The sequence below is a fragment of the Triturus cristatus genome, chromosome 4_1 (assembly GCF_964204655.1).
Source record: "Triturus cristatus chromosome 4_1, aTriCri1.1, whole genome shotgun sequence".
NCBI lineage: Eukaryota > Metazoa > Chordata > Amphibia > Caudata > Salamandridae > Triturus > Triturus cristatus.
Window position 1 is genome coordinate 186,463,745 of NC_140585.1, and position 18,291 is coordinate 186,482,035.

Consider the following 18,291-nt stretch of genomic DNA (forward strand, 5'->3'; position numbering starts at 1 on the left):
AGGATTTTAAAATAGATTTAATTTGTATGTAAATGACATATGTCTATCTGATCCCAAATTGAAGTTACCTTGAATTAAAATGCAATAGGATAAACCAGTGTTACTCATTGGGAGAGATAGGCCTTACAACAGTGAAAATTAATCTATATTTTGGTTAGAATTTATTTAGTAAGGGAAGTTGTTTTGGAAATGTATTGTGCAGCCATTGAGTGCTGCAGAAATGTTCCTCATACACATGTGTGGTCCGATTAATATGAAACATTGTTTTATGTATTTGAATAATATAAAGTTAGACAATTTCAGCTTAGGAACATTGCAAGTTTTTTTTATTTTATAGTGGCCCATCTCAGCTGACTCTAAAGGTTCAAACCCTTTCTAAGAAAAAACAAAAACAAGATTAGCACAATCAGGGAGGGAAGGACAGAAATGTGGAGATACCCCACCAAGTATGCCAGGTCTAACATGGTGGTTCTGTAGTTTATTATAAACTAAACATAAGTGCTATGCGTCATGGCATTCAAACACTGCTGTGTTTAAACTTAAAGGGTTTGTTTAACTGAGAAACAATGCATTAATAATAGCAACCGGCTTACATACCTTTTACACATTCCTCATCCTGCTTAGGATCCTTCACTCCAACCCATCTGAACTCAAAAAGAGTTATCAATGACAGAATTGCCCATGGGAATGGATAAAAATGAGAACATAGAACTCAGCAAACATAATAATTAACTTCTCAGACCCTATGCAAAGGAACACATTGATTCAAGTACAACATGAACAGCCATGATGTAATGGCAACTTTAATTGTGATTGGTATTATTGTCTAATATAAGTTTGTGCACCAAGGAACAAAACTGGACCAGTTTTCTCATCATCTCTTGGGCATTATGCAAAATGCTTAATATCTTGTTTAGAGGGGAAACTGAAGATTCAAGTCTTGCAGCTTGTGCTCAACATGAATAGTTAAAGAGTTTTGATAGGCTTACAATACCAAGCATCATATAAGCCTTTGTGCTTTAGGTCTTGCATGGCACCCACTTCTATTTTCTATTACAGACTTTCAACACCTGCACAGACCAGTCATACGAGAGTGGAAAGTTCACTCAAGAGCTGCTTAAAGTGAATTTATTTCAAGGAAATTATAATGCATCAGTTACTCTAGGGAAAACACACCACTTGTATTGTATCAGCTGCCCCATTCTTCCATATCTTCATAGGTTGTATGCTTGTGTTGGACCATCAAAGGTTTAAAGAAGTGCTCATGATTATGAACTTGGCTGCTTTATGATAATTAAATGGGGACACAATACGGACCTTGCATTACTTGCTGACTGTCTTTGTCAGCCATCTTTGAGGAGGACTTCTTTGCATAGATGCTAAAAACATCAGTGTGTCTTGCAAGATGTACCGCAATATTGAAAGTGATTTCTATGAAAACAGCAGCTTTCATGGCTGAACTCAGGACTTAAATATGCAAGCGGTATATGGAGCTACGTCTGAAATAACGAAAGCTGTTCAAATTAATTAAGATATAAGAATCTAGTGTTCAGAAATTAATTAATTTGCCTATCCAGGAGCGATGGACAAAGCGTTAGAGCTATGCCACATTAGAGCATATAAAAGCATATTTCATCAACCGCGACATGTCCGACGCTCCAGTTTAAGACTTGGGCTGGGGTTAATAATTCAATCAATTAATTGTAAGGCTTCCTTGTTAAAATATTACCTCAGGTGTAGAAGGGCCCCCAAGCATTCCTTAAAAAATTATTTGCAATCGATTTATAAAAAATTGGGTAATCCATGGTCTAGCCAACTTAAAGAGGCGATTCAGTTATTTAAGATCGAAGAGTGTGCTTTTGGGTCGGTGCCATCTCTTATCTGGCTTGGAAGACAACCATTATCAAGCAAATGAAAGAGTTCTCCTGGGAACAGGATTTACGGTCGGTTGAGAGTCAATGATGGGTTCAGCCCCTGATGGATTCCTATCACGTTTGGAAGCCACTAAATTATTTCTCGGATCTCATTAGCACAAACACTTGGGACAAAATCTTATATATCAATCAATCAATCAATCAATCAAAATACTTGTAAAGCGCTCTACTTATCCGTGAGGGTCTCAAGGCGCTGAGGGGAGGGGGTGCCGCTACTGCTCGAAGAGCCAGGTCTTGAGGAGTCTTCTGAAGGTGAGCAGGTCTTGGGAAAACCGTAGGTGGGTGGGGAGGGAGTTCCAGGTCTTGGTGGCGAGGAAGGAGAAGGATCTGCTGCCGGAGGTTGTTCGTTGGATGCAGGGGATAGCGGTGAGGGCAAGGCCGGCAGTGCTGGTGGGTGGGGGATGTAAAAGCTGAGTCTGCTGATCAGGTAGGCTGGTCCGGTGTTGTGGAGTGCTTTGTGTGCGTGGGTGAGGAGCTTGAAGGTGATGCTCTTGTCGACGGGGAGCCAGTGGAGGTCTCTCAGGTGGGGGGTGATATGGTTACCGCGGGGGACATTGAGGATCAGTCGGGCAGAGGCGTTTTGGATGCGTTGGAGTCGTCGTAGATGTTTGGCCGGGATTCCTGCATAGAGTGCGTTGCAGTACTCCAGCCTGCTGCTGACGAGGGCCTGTGTCATTTCTTGTTTCGGTCGGGATCTACTTGTAGATCCTGCGAAGCATGCGGAGGTTGTTGTATCAGGAGGAGGAGGAGATGGCATTGACCTGCTTCGACATGGAGAGGGAGGAGTCGAGGATGAAACCTAGGTTGCGTGTGTGGTCCGTGGGTGACAGTGCTGCTCCCAGGGTGGTCAGCCACCAGGAGTAGTCCCAGGTGGAGGGGGTGGGTCCGAGGATGAGGACCTCCGTCTTGTCCGAGTTCAGCTTCAGACGGCTGCTACTCATCCAATCGGCAATGGCCTTCATTCCCTCATGGAGGTTGGTTTTGGCGGTGTGCAGGTCCTTGGTGAGGGAGAGGATGAGCTGGGTGTCATCTGCATAGGAGATAATGTTGAGGTCGTGCAGGCGGGCCACTTGTGCGAGGGGGGCCATGTAGATTTTGAATAGTGTCGGGCTGAGGGATGATCCCTGGGGTACGCCACAGATGATGTCGGTGGCTTCGGATCAGAAGGGCGGGAGCCGGACGCTCTCGGTCCTGCCAGAGAGGAAGGACGTGGTCCAGTCGAGGGCCTTCTCTTGGATTCCGGCTTCTTGGAGGCGTGTCATTAGTGTGCGGTGGCAGACCATGTCAAAGGCACCTGACAGATCCAGGAGAATGAGGGCTGATGTTTCTCCATTGTCCAGATGGTGCATGACGTCGTATGTGGTGGTGATGAGGGCTGTCTCAGTGCTGTGGTTTCGTCTGAATCCAGACTGGGTCAGGTCTAAGATGTCGTTGTCCTCGAGGTGGCGGGCCAGTTGTGTGTTGACGATTTTCTCGATGACCTTCACCGGGAACGGGAGCAGGGAGATGGCCGGAAGTTTTTGAGGTCTGTGGGGTCCGCCTTGGGCTTCTCAAGGAGGGCGCTGATCTCGCCGTGCTTCCAGCTTTTCGGGAATGTCACTGTCTGGAAGGAGATATTGATGACCTTCCGTAGTTGGGGTGCGATGGCTGCTTCTGCTTTGTTGAATACGTGGTGTGGGCAGGGGTCTGACGGTGATCCAGAGAGGATGGAGTTCATGATCTTGCGTGTCTCGTCGTTGTTGACGATGGACCAGGTGGTCAGGCGGTTGGTGCGGGTGGTGTTCACAGGGGGGGGTGGTGTCTGGTGTAGTCGGGGCGGTTGTGGTGTTAAGGCTGTCGTGGATGTCAGCGATCTTGCGGTGGAAGAAGGTGGCCAATGAGTCGCACAGTTCTTGCGACATATACGATATATGAGAGTGCTTGCATTACCAATAAGAGATTTTAACCCGTGTTGGGCAGGCGACGGGGGTTACCTTAAGTGGAGAAGTGTGACTCAATGGTTAGAGAGGCAGACCCTGATGCAGAGGTCTGGCCCGGGACCAGGGTTCAATTCCCCGCCTCAGCGGGTCTTGGGCTCAAAATTCCACGGTCCTGACAATTCTCGCCTCGGTGCCTATTCCAATCATGGAGTCCCACTCTGCAACTCTGGGCAATAGCTTGCTTAATCTCCACAACGGCCCCCACAACGCTAAGGATGCCTGGCCTCCACCTTGGGGGTGCCCAGGAGTGGACACCTCACAGGGAAAGCCAGGAAGGGTTCCACAGCGGTATTCGTACAAGCGCCTTGAGACCCTTGCGGGTGAGTAGTGCGCTATACAGGTATCAATTTACAATTTAGATTTACAAGGGTAGGCTACGCAACAATTATTGGGAATCATGGTTTCATTTATTATGCTCTTGCCTAGCCCTAGATCAACATAGGAGACTCCTGATAAAAGAAATATTTTCTGGCAGAGGGTGTTTGCTCTTGTGCTCAGGCCTCTGTATTTTGCTTTAGCAGCAGCTCTCCCAGTGGGCTGGGTAGATGTGCTAAATTTGTGAATAACTGCTGAACACTCAGGCGAAAGCATTTCCTCTGAAATAACGTCTGCGATTATCTAAGCCATTTTGCAGGTGTGTATGTATGGACCGAGCTGGGAGAGAGTTGACATTTAGGATGGATGGGCCTGGTGGTGAGGTTTAATCTTTCTTAGATGGAAATCTTGGGAGGCATGTGTGAGAAGTTGGCCTAATATATGCTGTCCACTAGTTCTAGTGGGCACCTTAAATCAGTCCAAACAACCCCTTATGGGGATTGGTTAAAGACAACCTTTATTGAAAACTATCCTAGTGGTAGCTATGGAGAGCAGCCTTCAGGCAACCACAACAGGTATATATTTAAAATATATGTATTTAAGATCAAACACACCCCTCTAGTCTCTTTATGAGACTGGAGTTCGAAGTACTTTGGTTACAAGTTAGTTATCAACAATATTAGCACAAAAAAAGTTTGGGCCCTAGGGGCGTTCCAAACCATATACCAAAAAAGTGGTATAAGAACCACGACTGGACTAGACACAAGGCCTAGAGCCTGTAGAACCGCTGGGACCCCAAGGAACCACCCAAGGTAGTGACACAGGGGACCCACGGGGGCCGTGTGCAGTGTGTTAACACAACCACGGGTTCCCGTTAGCTTCTATGGGCAATGTCGCGGTTGGAAATTTAAAGATTAGGGACACTTAGAATCGAGTCAGGACAAAACCATTTTGAACTTAAGCAGTTCTAGGGCTAGCACGCCCGGGAGCACCGGAGTACTCGTGTTACCTCACCCAGGGAAGCCGGGTGCATAGGTGTCTTTTGGTTTCGGGTTGCGCCGTCGATTTCAGTGGAAGCTGGCGAAGAAGTGCTGCTGCCGTGAAGAGGAGAAGTGTCCGCAGAGATCCAAGCCTGAATCTGACCGAGTCTGGGTCACTTACCAGTGACCAGGGGCACGATAGTCCAATGCCCACAGATGTCGGGTGCTTCAGGTGAATTGACGGGTGTCTTGACTCTTCAGCCACAAGGTCCTGAAGGTGTTGATGACAAACAGGAGCTGGATTCGAGCTGTGCCACGAAGTCTGTTGAGTGCTGCCGTGTCGGCGACCAGAATGGACCCAACAGGCCGTGGCAACGGCAAGTCAAGTGGAAATAGAAGAAAGATGTCGGTGCAGACCAGCAAGGTCTGGGGGACTCACCCAGTAAGGGTAAGTCAGGGCACGTCTGGAGCAACCAGGAAAGCCCAAGCAGAAAAGGAGTTGTCTTTGTGGGGACCCACTAGCTAACGGGCTAGCAATCGCGAAGAAGCCTCAAGCAGTCGCACTTGAAACTGGCCCACGGGTCACTCGTGGAGTGGAGGCCAGAGATCTTTGGTGCAGTTGGTGCTCAAGGCTGGGGCTACTAGGAGCCCAAAGCACAACTTCAAGGAAGACCAGGAAGATGATGTACCGACAAAGATCACTGTGTCCAGGGGTCATGGTTCCACATCACCCACGATAGCCACGGGCCTCAGCTTTGCTGTTGACTCAGGGAAGCCTTGAGGAAGTCTGGAAATCTACCTCTGGTGATGCAAAGATGTCGGCTGGACTTTCAGAGTGGCAGACCGGACAGTTACTTCTTTGATGCCTGCCAAGCAGGGGAGTCGCTCCTTGACCCCAAGGGCGATTTCTTACATCTTCTAGTCGAAATAGAAAGTCGAAGCTCCAGGATATATGTTACAGAGCTTTGTCCAGGATAATCTAAAGTCACAAGGAGTGGGTTCCCATACTTATACTAAGTTTGGGGGTTGGTCATAATCTAAGGACCCACCTATGGGAGGGTTTGGAAAGAGGGGTGGTTACACCCATTTCCTTTGTCCAGTATCGCACCAGAGCAGGGGCAGGTAGCCCCTGCAACTGGTTTGAACTGGACTATGCACAGGGACACCAAGTGTGCCCCCAGTGCAGGACTTCAAAGCACCAGAGAGTGCTACCGCCCAGCCCCAATGCACATCTGCCTGTCTGGGGAGGTGGTTACACCTCCCTGGGACAGGAAACCTATTGTCCAGGCCTTCCCTGCCAGAGTTTCGGTCAGCAGCAGGAGGCCAGACCAGTGTCTGTGGCAGAGGCATCCATTTTGTGATGCCAGGGCTCAAGAAAGACCTACCGGGTTAGACCAGTGTGAACACGTCTCTCCCTCTAGAAGGGTGGAATGCTTCCCCCGCCACCAGAACTGGCCGGGGGGTAGTATTCCAAAGCGTATGACACCAAACACAACATGTTTCCGTGCAGCCATCCCAAAGTTAGCATTTACCGCGAGGTTATAATGCACTTAAGAGTATATGGTCAGGCTGTACCACAAAAAGCATCAGAGGAGATACTCCAAACGCTGCAGAGGGGCCCTGCTCATGCAGGGGCACCCTCTCACATAAAAACCAAGCACTCTGCCTTCAGGATTGTTAAGGCCTGCCATAGGAGTGACTTATAGGTTTTATATCTGTGTGCAATGGTAGTGATATAGGTAGCCTATACCACTGTAAGGGGTGCAAGCACACCCTTACCCAGGCTGCAGTAGCAGACATGTGGTGCCATTTTGGAGTGCTTCCCAGGGGTGCAATAATACATGCTTCAGCCCCTGGTAGGCCTCTGAGGTACCTATACCCTAGGTACACAGTATACCATATACTAGAGGCTTATAAGGCAATCCAGAATCCAATTAGATATGTACCTAATGTACATGGAAACCATTTTAGAGAGGAAGCAGCTAGGCTGTGGTCCTCATTAGCAGGATTAGTGGATTTTTGTCACTGAGAGCGTGCTATTAGCAACGCTTATCTCAAAAGTGATAAAAATACTAGCGCTAACTGCCTAACGTGGGATTATCCCTGGAAACCCAGCAATAATCTCACGAAATGTGGTGTTAGCTTGTTGATAGGGACTCACAAACTTAGCCATGATATCCACCTTCCATGGGATATCATGGCTAAGTCAGTCCTTAAGCAGGCATAAGAAAAGTAGCGATAACAGGGGTTATCGCTACTTTTCCTGCCACTATGCTTCATAGCGTGGGGCTTGATGATAGGAGAAATGTCGCTTAGCGACATTTTTCCTGTCATGTCAGGTCAGGAACGTCCACTTTGCACCTCATTAGAGATGCAAAGCTGGGCGTTAAGAATAGGTGCGCTAATACAAGGTTTCACGCGTTAGCGTGACCTTGCTAATTAGGCGATAAACTTATCGCCGCTTTTCAGCCAAAAACAACCGCAAAAGTGGCGATAATTTTCTATCACCGCCTTGCAAATATGCCCCCAAAGGTTACAGGAACGTTATAGTTAAGAAATAGATTGTAAAAAACCTTAGAAATTCACAGATGTTATAGTTAAGCTCAGATTTTGCTATCTATAACTTACGCTCTCGCAATGCACTGTTTACGACCTCACATATTTATCACTCATGACATGGTCAGTGACATCATTGATAACATCACTGATGACATCTCAAATGACATCACTGAAGACATTACGGCTGACATCATCTCATGAGTGAATTTCAATAAATGTTTCTGAGAATTAAAGATATATACTAAGCTACAGAATAAGTTAAATTGGTATTCTTTCTGTATTAGTAACTAGTCATACTATTTCTAAAATATCCCATCTGAGTGGCTGTATGACTTTATCAGAGTGTCAGTGGATGTCCGAGTAGCTATATAGGGATGTGGGTAGCTGTATATATGTGTTAGTGTGTATGTGAGTAGCTGTATGGGTGAGTAAGTGGGTGTGTGAAGCAGGAGTGTGAGTGTATGGGTGACTGAGTGGCTGAGTGAGTGGCTCCATTGGTAAGAGAGTAGGTGTATGAGTGGCTGTATGGGTGAGTGAGTAGGTGTTTGAGTGTGTGTGTATAGGTAAGTGGGTGTGAGTGGATATATTGGTGAGTGAATGTCTGAGCGATTGTAAGAGTGAGTGAGTGGGTATGTGAGTGGTTGTATGGATGTGTGAATGGGTATATAAGTGGTTCTGTGGGTGTGTGAGTGGTTGAATGGGTGAGTGAGCTGCTGTGTCAGTGGCCGAGTGGGTAAGTGAGTGGGTGTGTGAGTAACTGTATTGGTGAGTGAGTGGCAGCATGAGTAGCTGTATGAGTGAGTATGTGGGTATGTAAATACCTGTATGGGTGAGTTAGTGGCGGGGCGTGGCTTGGATGCCGAGGGGAATGGCGGCGTGAGCACGGAGCTCCGCGCCCGATCCCCCACATAAATCCGGATTACTGGCACGAAACCTAACGCGAGCCGCGCCACAGTAACGGCGCTGAACGAGGAAGGGAGTGCGGCGCCTCAGGGGTCGAACACCAGAGCGGTTCCCCGAGGAGTGACTCGCCGGCGAGTGCGAGCGCCCAGAAAGCGACACGGCCTAAAGCGGCCTAAGATGGCGGCCGAGGCTGAGGACCAGCACAGCGGCAGAGAGCCGGAACGGAGGTGACTGCGGGGGCGCGGCCGGAGTGGGTTTAGCCATGCCGTGATCGCCCTGACTGCGGGCGGCGTGCTGGGCTGCGCCCGTGAGCGCTATACGCAGGGATTACACGGGCGGTGAATCGACCGTCGGAGGCCTGGCGCTGCACTGACACCCGCCCTGCGCCCTGGCGGCTGACGGCGCGGCAGGACGCGGAGGTGGGAGTGCTGCCTGAGAGTGCGGCGATCGGCCAGATCGGTCCATGGAGCTGAGGAGGAGCTGCGGACGCCGCCGCCGACCAAGCGCCTCAGAATTAACCCCGCGACCTGGGGGAGCTGGTGAAGAGCCCAGGAGGGGCCTGTGGTGCTGCGAGTGACCGGCGGCACCGGCGGCGGGAGAGAGGTGAGGCGCTCGGAGACCCGGGGACGCGACCCGCGCCCCTCGAGGTGTCTGCAGTCTGCAGGGTGCGCAGGGGACTCGGCCACGGGAGGCTGGAGTGGAGGAGCGACCAGGGCTCCGGCAGGTGCTGAGGAGACTGAACCGGGACACGACAGCTGTGGGAGAGCCGGATTGCGCTTTCCGGGGGTGGCGGAGCTCCCGGGAGGGGCTCAGGTGGTGGATCGCGGTTGAGGCCGCTGGACGGAGGGAGAGTGCCCTGACGCCGGAGTGGACGGGGAGCAGTAGTGACGAGCCCGACATCAGGGGTGCGACGCGAAGAGGCGCGGTTGGGGCCCGCGCTGCCTGGGAGCTCAGAGAGGAGCCTGCGGAGGGACGTGGGAGGAGTAGAGGTGTCCCGTCGCCGGCCATGAGGGGACTCTGACTGCTGGGTGAATCCACCGGAGTGGGCGACTGGGAGATTGGGAGCGAGTGCGTCGACACTGACTTGCCCGGGGGCCCGGAGGCCCGGAGGCTTGCGACCCCCACGTCCTCCCATCGTAGGAAGAAGCGCGGTCGCGCCCCATCGGCGGAGAAGTGACTGGAGGAGCCTCCATCCGGGTTGTGAATCGACCACGATCGCCGAGCACGGTGAGAAGATGGGCAAGCCTAGGGCTAAAGGCGGGGAAGTGGCGCCCGGCGCGGAGGCGCAGGAGGGGCCCGCTCAGAGTCCTGCGGACTTGCAGCAGATACGGGACTGTATCCTGGAGGCCATATCGGCCACGAAGGACGCCTTGCAGCAGGATATAGCTCAAGTGGCATCGGGTCTGGGGATTCTGCGAGCGGACCACGGGAAACTAAAAGACAGGGTTAAAACGGTGGAAGACACGCTGCAGGAAATACTGCCGGCACACAAATCCCAGGAGGGGCGCCTGGCGGATGCGTTGGAACGCATACAGGTCCTGGAGCGGAGGATGCCGAAAACCGTGGCCGACGCAACAATGTCCGCTTGGTGGGTCTGCCGGAACAACAGGAAGGTAACGATATGGTGGGATATCTGGACGCTTGGCTGCGGTCCGAAGTGGCACCAGAGGGACTCTTGCCCTTCTTTACATTGGAGAGAGCGCACGGCGTGCCGGCAAGGCCCCCCAAGCCAGGCCAACCTCCGCGCCCGGTGGTGATGAAATTACTGCACTATAAGGACAGAGACTGGCTGCTGCAGCGAGCCAGGGACGCAGGGCCATTTCAAGTGGACAACAGTAACGTCACAATGTTTCCGGACTTTACATTTGAAACCCAGAAATTGCGGGCCTCCTTCTTGTCACTTAAGCGAGAACTGCGAACAGAGGGCATACAATACTCGCTCCTTTTCCCGGCCAAGCTGCGAGTTGTCGTGGACAACAGGACGCTCTTCTTCCCAACTGCGGCGGACGCCTGGACATGGTGGGACACTTACAGGGCGAGGACGGGAAGGACAGGAGCTCGGACTGCGGAGGAGCGGGACCCGCAGCCGGTGCGGAAATCACGAAGGCTTCGGCAGCGGAGGCAGAGAGCTGGCAAACCCACGGAATCGCAAACGGAGGAGGAGAGGAGAGCGGCGCTGCAAGCAGTAGTAGAACTGTCAGGAAAGGTAGCGACCCAGTCATCCCGCGGGTCGGGCTCCGACAGCCACGTTCTGAGCTCAGAGACGGACCGCTCAGTACTGAATGGGGCCAAAGGCCCGGTGGTGACCCCGCAGACATCGGAGGAAATAATCGAGGGCTGACGAGGTCCTTCTGCTGGGTAGCCCGCATGAGGGGGCTGGGGAGTCGGCCCCCACTGAGGTTGCTGCATGCGGCGGAGCGATTCAGATTTTTGTGAGTGACTATGGGGGGTTGGGGGGGCGGGGGGACGGGATTGTGGTTGCCTCCTTCGGTACCGAGTTACACCCTAGAGGCCCGTAAGGCCACTGCAGTGCAGACTGCGGTTTAGGTGGTTGTTTGAGCTGGTTTGCTCTACTTTCGTTTGGATGGGGGCTGCTTCTGCGAAGTTAGGTCCTGTTCTGGGAGGGGAGGGGCCGAGAGTAGTTGGGGGGGCTCGAGGCGGAAGGGTTGGAGGGGGGATAAGGGTTTTTTCTGGGGAGGGAAGGGACAGTGTCATTGTGCGCGACTGGACATGGAGGGGTATTGCACCGTGGCCTCTGACATGGGACTATGGCTAATGCGGGGGTGGTGAAATGTGTGACATGGAATGTGCGGGGGCTCCACACTATGGCGAGGAGGCATAAGATTCACGCTTACCTGGTGCGCAGAGGTGTTCAGATCGCACTTTTGCAGGAAACGCATTTAACGAGGCAAGAGGGCATTGCATTGCAGCGTAGGTGGAGGGGGCAGGTATTCAACACCACATACTCCGCGTTTGCGAGGGGAACACTGATTTGGATACAAGCGGGCACCCCCTTTCAGGTAGTTAGGCACACAGTGGATCCGGAGGGCAGATATGTGGCTGTTGAGGGCAAACTCAGGGGCCGGGACATTGTGCTCTGTAGTGTATATGCACCTAATGTGGACCAGGGGCCCTATTTCACGAAACTGTCCGGAGCGCTCGCCGGCTACCTGACAGGTCCTATTATCCTGGGTGGGGACTTCAACTCAATAGCGGACCCTACACTGGATAGATCCCACGCACCATTGGGGACGTCCCCGGTACACAGACTAGCGAAGCGCAGGCTAGAGTGGCAGGGGAAGTGGGGCTTGGAAGATGCTTGGAGGGCACAACACCCAGCAGCGCTGGACTACTCGTATTATTCGACTCTACATGACCTGCATGTCAGACTAGATGCTTTCTTGTGTTCCCCGACTGTGCTGCAAACGGTGGCACACACAGAGTATTTAAACCGAACGCTCTCTGACCACAACCCTTTACTGATGACGCTTGGGTGGACGGTCGAGACCCCGCGAGTCCCATTGTGGCAGCTGAGGCCGGACACACTGGATGACCCTCCATTCCGGGAGGCACTGAAAGAGAGGATTGATCAATATTTTACTCAGAATAGCGGTTCCACGGCGGCCAGAGCGCTGGAGTGGGACGCATTCAATATAGTGGTTAGAGGACATTGTATAGGGAAATATGCTGGCGTACGCAAAACTCTGCTGAGAGATCTGGACAAAGCAGAAGGGAAATTACGGGAGGTGGAGGTGGCGCGACCTGGTCGCCCTGAGCTCCAGGAAGCAGTTTGCGAGGCTAGGGAGGCGGTGGCGGTCGAAGTGGAGAAGCTCCGTAGTTACGACTACAAGAACTACTTGGTGAGAGCGCACGTGGAAGGGGACAAGGCGGGAACGCTGTTGGCTTGGCTGGCCAATCCCAATAAGCGCAACCAACCGATTCTGGCGCTGGAGCGGAGGGACCGAGGCATGGCCACAGCCCAGATGGATATTTTAGATAGTTTCTGCTCGTACTATGGGACACTATACGAAAGCGCGCTGGAGGGACAGGAGGAGGACACTGAGACCTTCCTGGAGGGGCTATAACTACCGCAACTGGCCCGGGAAGAGGCGGAGGCATTAGGCAAAGATATAGACATAGCGGAAATCAAGGGGGCGGTGGCACGAATGGCGCGGAACAAAACCCCAGGCCTGGACGGATTGCCCATAGAATTTTATAGTCGGTACCTAGACCAGCTGGCCCCGCGGCTCCAGGAAGTATACAAAGAGGCCAAGCATAGAGGGAGATTGCCGCCGTCTATGCGTGAGGCACTGATGATCCCACTTTTGAAGCCGGGGCGAATGGGTACCGACCCGGCTTCCTACAGGCCGCTGTCAATGCTGACGACGGACTATAAAATCCTGAGCACCATATTGGCGACCAGGCTGCTGCAGCATATGCCGAGGCTGGTTCACGGCGACCAGTCGGGGTTCATACCTGCGAGAAACACCAACGCTAATATTCGTCGTCTGGTCCGCTTGCTGGGGGGTCCACTCGTTTTGTCGATCGACATCGAGAAGGCTTTCGATAGCCTGGAATGGGACTATCTGTACAGAGCCATGAAGCGTTTTGGCCTGGGTGAGGGATACATAGGTTGGACGAAGGTCCTGTATCCCTCAGCGGTGGCGAGGGTGCGGCTGGGATCCCTTGTATCGGACCAGTACCGGGTGGGGCGGGGTACCAGACAGGGGTGCTCGCTTTCTCCGCTACTGTTCGCACTGGCAATAGAGCCCCTCGCGGTGGAGGCCAGGACAGGTCGTTACTACAGGGGGCTGGACTGCAGAGGGACCTCGCACTTCATCTCCCTATATGCAGATGATCTGCTTATGTTTTTGGAGGACACTACGGACGCGCTGACTGGCGCGGAGCGGCTTCTGGCGAGATTTGGCAAGATGTCGGGGCTGCAGGTAAACTGGTCCAAGACTTGCTTGTTCCCACTGCGCCAGGGGGAACCGAGACCGGACGTCCGACCGATGCTCAACTGGGAGCCTACCTGCCTCAAATACCTAGGGGTGCATATCTACCACTCCGCTTTAGATATGTTGGAGGGCAACGTGGGACGCTGTATAAGAGCACTGAAGGGCAGCATGTCCTTCTGGGCCACACTCCCACTTTCGGTAACGGGACGCATCTCCTTATTGAAAATGGTAGCCTTACCGCGCCTCTTATATTACTTCCGCACACTACCAGTGTGGATACCGAGTTCCGTTTTCCGGCAGCTGCGGTCATTATTGGTTTCGTTCCTCTGGGGTGCCGGCAGGCGCAGAATTGCGTTGGCAACCCTGACCCGCCCAAAGGACGAGGGGGGCCTAGCGGTCCCGGACTTCGAGCTTTATTATCTGGTGGCGCAGTTACAGGTCCTTACGCAGGAGGTAGCCAGAGAATATCGTAGTCCGGACTCGCACGACAGAGAGGGGAGCATCCCCCGCCATGTGCTGGTGTATATTACACTGCAGCAGCGGTTGGTCGTCGGGGACTTGTCCATGGAGGAACAAACAATTAGGCAATGCTGGAACCGATCGCAGCGTCGAGCGGGGGTGCGGCGCCCGTATGCGCCAGAGATACCGTTGGGTATGGTGACAGCGCTCCCGCACAGGGGAGATTGGTTGGGCTTACAGGCGTGGGAGGAGGCGGGCCTCCACATGTTGGGCTATCTGTACGAGGAGGGAGCGATGCTCCCTTATCAAACCCTGCACGAGCGGTTCGATCTACCACGGGGAGACTATCTGCTGCACGCGGCAGTGACTGGAGCGATACAAGCGCACTGGGGCGAGGGGCTCCGCGAACCTGCTACATCGGCGACTTGTCAATATGCTATGATGTCGGCTGGCACCTGCAAAGCGGTGACCTGTCTGTACTCCAGAATGCTGCGCGAAACTTTGCAGCCGATGGCAGCGCTGAAGGCGAAATGGGAACTGGATCTCCAAACAGAGATTCCTGACACCATGTGGGCGGGTTTGGTTAGACGGGCTAGAAAGAGCACAAGGAATGCACGCTTCCAACTGATATACTTTTATATCCTCCACAGAGCCTACCTCACGCCGGGTAAACTTAGGAAATACTTCGGGGCGGAGGAAGCAGCGTGCCCTAGGTGCGGCACGATCGGAGCAGAACCAGGCCATATGCTGTGGGACTGCCCTCACCTGCGCGATTATTGGAGGGAGGTGGGCGAGACACTGACCGAGGTAACGGACAGGGATTTGCAATATTGCAAAGCGGTCTGCGTACTGCACTGGTTCCCGCACACGCCCAAGAACAAGACCACGAGTAGATTCATAGACATGGGCCTCCTTTTAGCAAAGAGGGAAGCGACGAGACTTTGGAAGTCAAAGGTGGGTCCTACGCATAGTAGATGGATTAAGGAACTGCAGAAATGGGCGGCGAGTGAAAGTACACTTAGATACCAGCTGGCGAGCCGCAGGGACGATGATAAAGTGCTGGAAGCGGCCACAGCATGGGAGGTATTGGTGCAGGCCCTGCGCAGCAGTGCGGTCGGGGAGGGGGAGGGACCCTCGGACGTGGGGGATAGTCCCCGGGCAATTCCGGCCACACACACACAGTAGATAGTTATATACTTCTGATACAAACCCGATACGGCATGCCCAGGCCGGGTCCAGTCGTAGGCGAGGGCACTGTTGGGAGGTGAGGGAGGGGGATGGGGGAATAGGAGCGGGTGTGATGGGGGGGAGGGGGTGGTGTGGGTTTAGAAGGACGGGGGAAACAAAGCTCAAAGCGGATCATAGACATCCTATGATGATACAAACAACAGTACAGGATGACATAAATTATGTATGCTGACCCACATGTTATCGCTGCCCGGCCTCTGGGATGTGGGCTAACAAGCTGTGTATGAGTGCCTTATGGCACAGAAAAGAAACGGCACTGGTGTCTGCGGTGCAGGGCCATTGTGTCTGTACGTTGCCTATCCTGTGATTCTGCAATAAAAACGGTTTTAAATAAAAAAAAAAAAAAGGGTGAGTTAGTGGCTTTGTGTGTTTCTGTATGGGTGATTGAGTGGGTATGTGAGTGGCTGTAAGGGTATATGTGTGGATGTGTAAGAGTTTGTATGTCTGTATGACTGGATATGTGGTTATCTGTATTGGTGAGTGAGTAGCTATTTGGGTGTCTGTATGGGTGAGTTAGTAGGTGTGTGGGTGGCTGTATGAGTGAGTTGATGTGTGAGTGGCTCTATGGATGAGTGATTGGTTGTGTTAGTACTGGTATGGGTCTGTGAATGGGTATGTGAGGGGTTGTGTGGCAATAGAAATAGGAATATGAGAGGTCTATGGGGGTGTGAGTAGGTGTCTTAGTGGTCCTGTGGATGATGACATCAGTGATGTCATTTGATATGTCATCAGTGATGTCACTGCCCATGGCATGAGTGATGTAATGTTTGATCATCAGCAGTGCATTGTGGGGTTATAAGTTATAGTTAGCTCAGGTAACTATAACTGCTGAATTTCGCTAGTTTTGTAGGAGTAGAAGCTGAGCCTAACTATAACAGCCCTTTAACCTTTGTATTTTCAGTGAATTCCTAAAGCTTTTTAAATTGTATTTCCTAACAATAACATCCCCATTACCTTTGTTTTTTAAATGAATTTTTAAGGTTTTTTTAATTTTATTTCCTAACTGTAACCATTTACAGTGAGTGTGTGATTAACTGCATGGGTGTCTCAGAGGGTGTGTGAGTGTGTGAGTGTCTCAATGTGTATGAGTAGGTGTATGAGTGTCTGAGTGAGCCTGGAAGTGGCTAATTAATTGTCAAACTGGGTGTGTATGTTGATGGATGAGTGTCTCTGTGAGTGGGTGTGTGAGTGTCTGAGTAGGTGCCTGCGTGTATGAGTGGGTCTGTGAGTGGGTGTGAGAGCATCCAAGTGCCTCCCATGAGTGTGAGAGTCAGTCTGTGAGTGAGTGCATGAGTATTTTAATGGGTCTGTGAGTGAAACGTGAGTTTCCCATTGGCTATGTGTGACTGCATGAGTGTCTGAGTGGGTCTGTGAGTGGGTGCATGAGTCTCTGAGTGGGTCTGTGAGTGGGTGTTTGATTCTCTGATTAGGTTTGTGATTTGTGGTGAGTCTTGAGTAGATCTGTGAGTGGGTGAGAGAGAGAATGAGTGATTCTGTAAGTGGGTGCATGGGTGTCTGACTGGGTCTGTGAGTTGGTGTGAGAGTGTCTGAGTTGTTCCGGGAGTAGGTACATGAGTTCCTGTGTGTGTACTGCTTGTTCTCTGCTTTTTCTGCCTTTTAAGGACTCGCCAGGCATTGCAGTGGTGTTTCGACTCCGCCCGTTATTTTAGTTTTTTTGCATCATGTTATGCTAAACGGTGTCTTTTGATTGTAACAGAGGCTTTTTAGTCCCTCCTTGTTACCGCCCTGTCTTCTTTTAGCCCTAACCACCTGGACTGGATCCTTTACTGGGGGTGTGATACTGTCTCCTTTAATTTGGGGGTGAGCACTTTCTTTTTGTCATTGCGGCTGCAAAGCACGATGCTGTAAGTCGTATGTATTTTTTTTTATTAGTTAATTAGCGCGGTGCCAGCTAGGGACACTGGCTCACTTTATTTATTTATTTTTTCGCGGCGTCCACTTCAGGGACACTGCGCTGTTTTTTTTTCCTGAGGCCAGAGGGCCTACCTCGCACGCTGCAAATTCACCCTTTTTTTCAGTGTGGCTTGCATGCTCGTAATGGCCGCTCGGGGCAGCTTCTACTCGTTTCAGCCTCCCGCCCCCTGCCTCGGAGCACACGTCTGCTCAGGGAGCCTCAGTGGAGTGTGTGCCCTACTCCGAGCTCTACCCAGCCCCGCCTCCGCTCTGCTCAAAGCTGAAACTTCTCAAACAAAACTGGCAACAGCCGACTCAGTGTTGACACTTTCGGTACTCTGAAAGGGAGTTCTCAAAACCTACACTTATTAGACTTATCGTGGAATTTGCAGCCCTCGTTAGCGACTGGGGTGGATTAATCTAGGCTGTTACGTCAGCATATAGGCCTCCAGCAGCATGCAACCTACCCCAGCATACGTGTAGCCCTCTTGAACATTAGTATCCTCATTAGACGCACCCTGCTCAGGAGTCTGAGTATGTCCCGTTATAATATGCACACCACTGCCACACTTATTTATCTAAGCAGCACTGTGACATCATTGGCAGCACCCTGGATTATTTGAACACATTGCCTACTTATCTAGTTGCTGTTGCAGTAAAACCGGACGGATTTTCTTTCAGGAACAGAGATCTGATGGCAAAGTATTTCATCTGTTGCAACTCCCAGCTCACTGTTCACTATTGCCGAGCATCAGTCTCTCTCGAGTGCAAGCCCTCCCTGCTCCCTGAGGGCACAGAGAAGAGGCATGTGCTATTCCTCTGGGGATGCAAACATTGGTATGTTGTGCATCCAGTATTTACACCATGCACACCGCTACATAAATTTCCAGACACACAGGAATATTTGTGCCGGGTCCAGTGACAGACTTTATAACGCTGGATTTAGATGCAAGTTTAACTCCCACTTTGACTGTCTCAGGACGGTCATCAATCTGTCTCTCAGGAAGAGGAGTACTATGAAGTGGGAGTGTTTTGTGCCTCA

General features: G+C 51.7%; 1 protein-coding gene across 5 annotated transcripts in view; it reads right to left on the bottom strand.

Moving 5' to 3' along the window:
* The window catches only part of LOC146853909 (olfactory receptor 8U1-like), a 209,592-nt gene that overhangs the window by 171,962 nt on the left and 19,339 nt on the right, over positions 1 to 18,291 (bottom strand). For 2 of the 5 annotated variants that reach the window (XM_085651840.1, XM_085651839.1), the window contains exon 2: positions 598 to 644. The exons of the other annotated variants lie outside the window; for them this stretch is intronic. The gene's annotated coding sequence lies outside the window, so the exon portion shown is untranslated. The remainder of the gene's footprint in view (positions 1 to 597; positions 645 to 18,291) is intronic. 5 annotated transcript variants of the gene reach the window in all.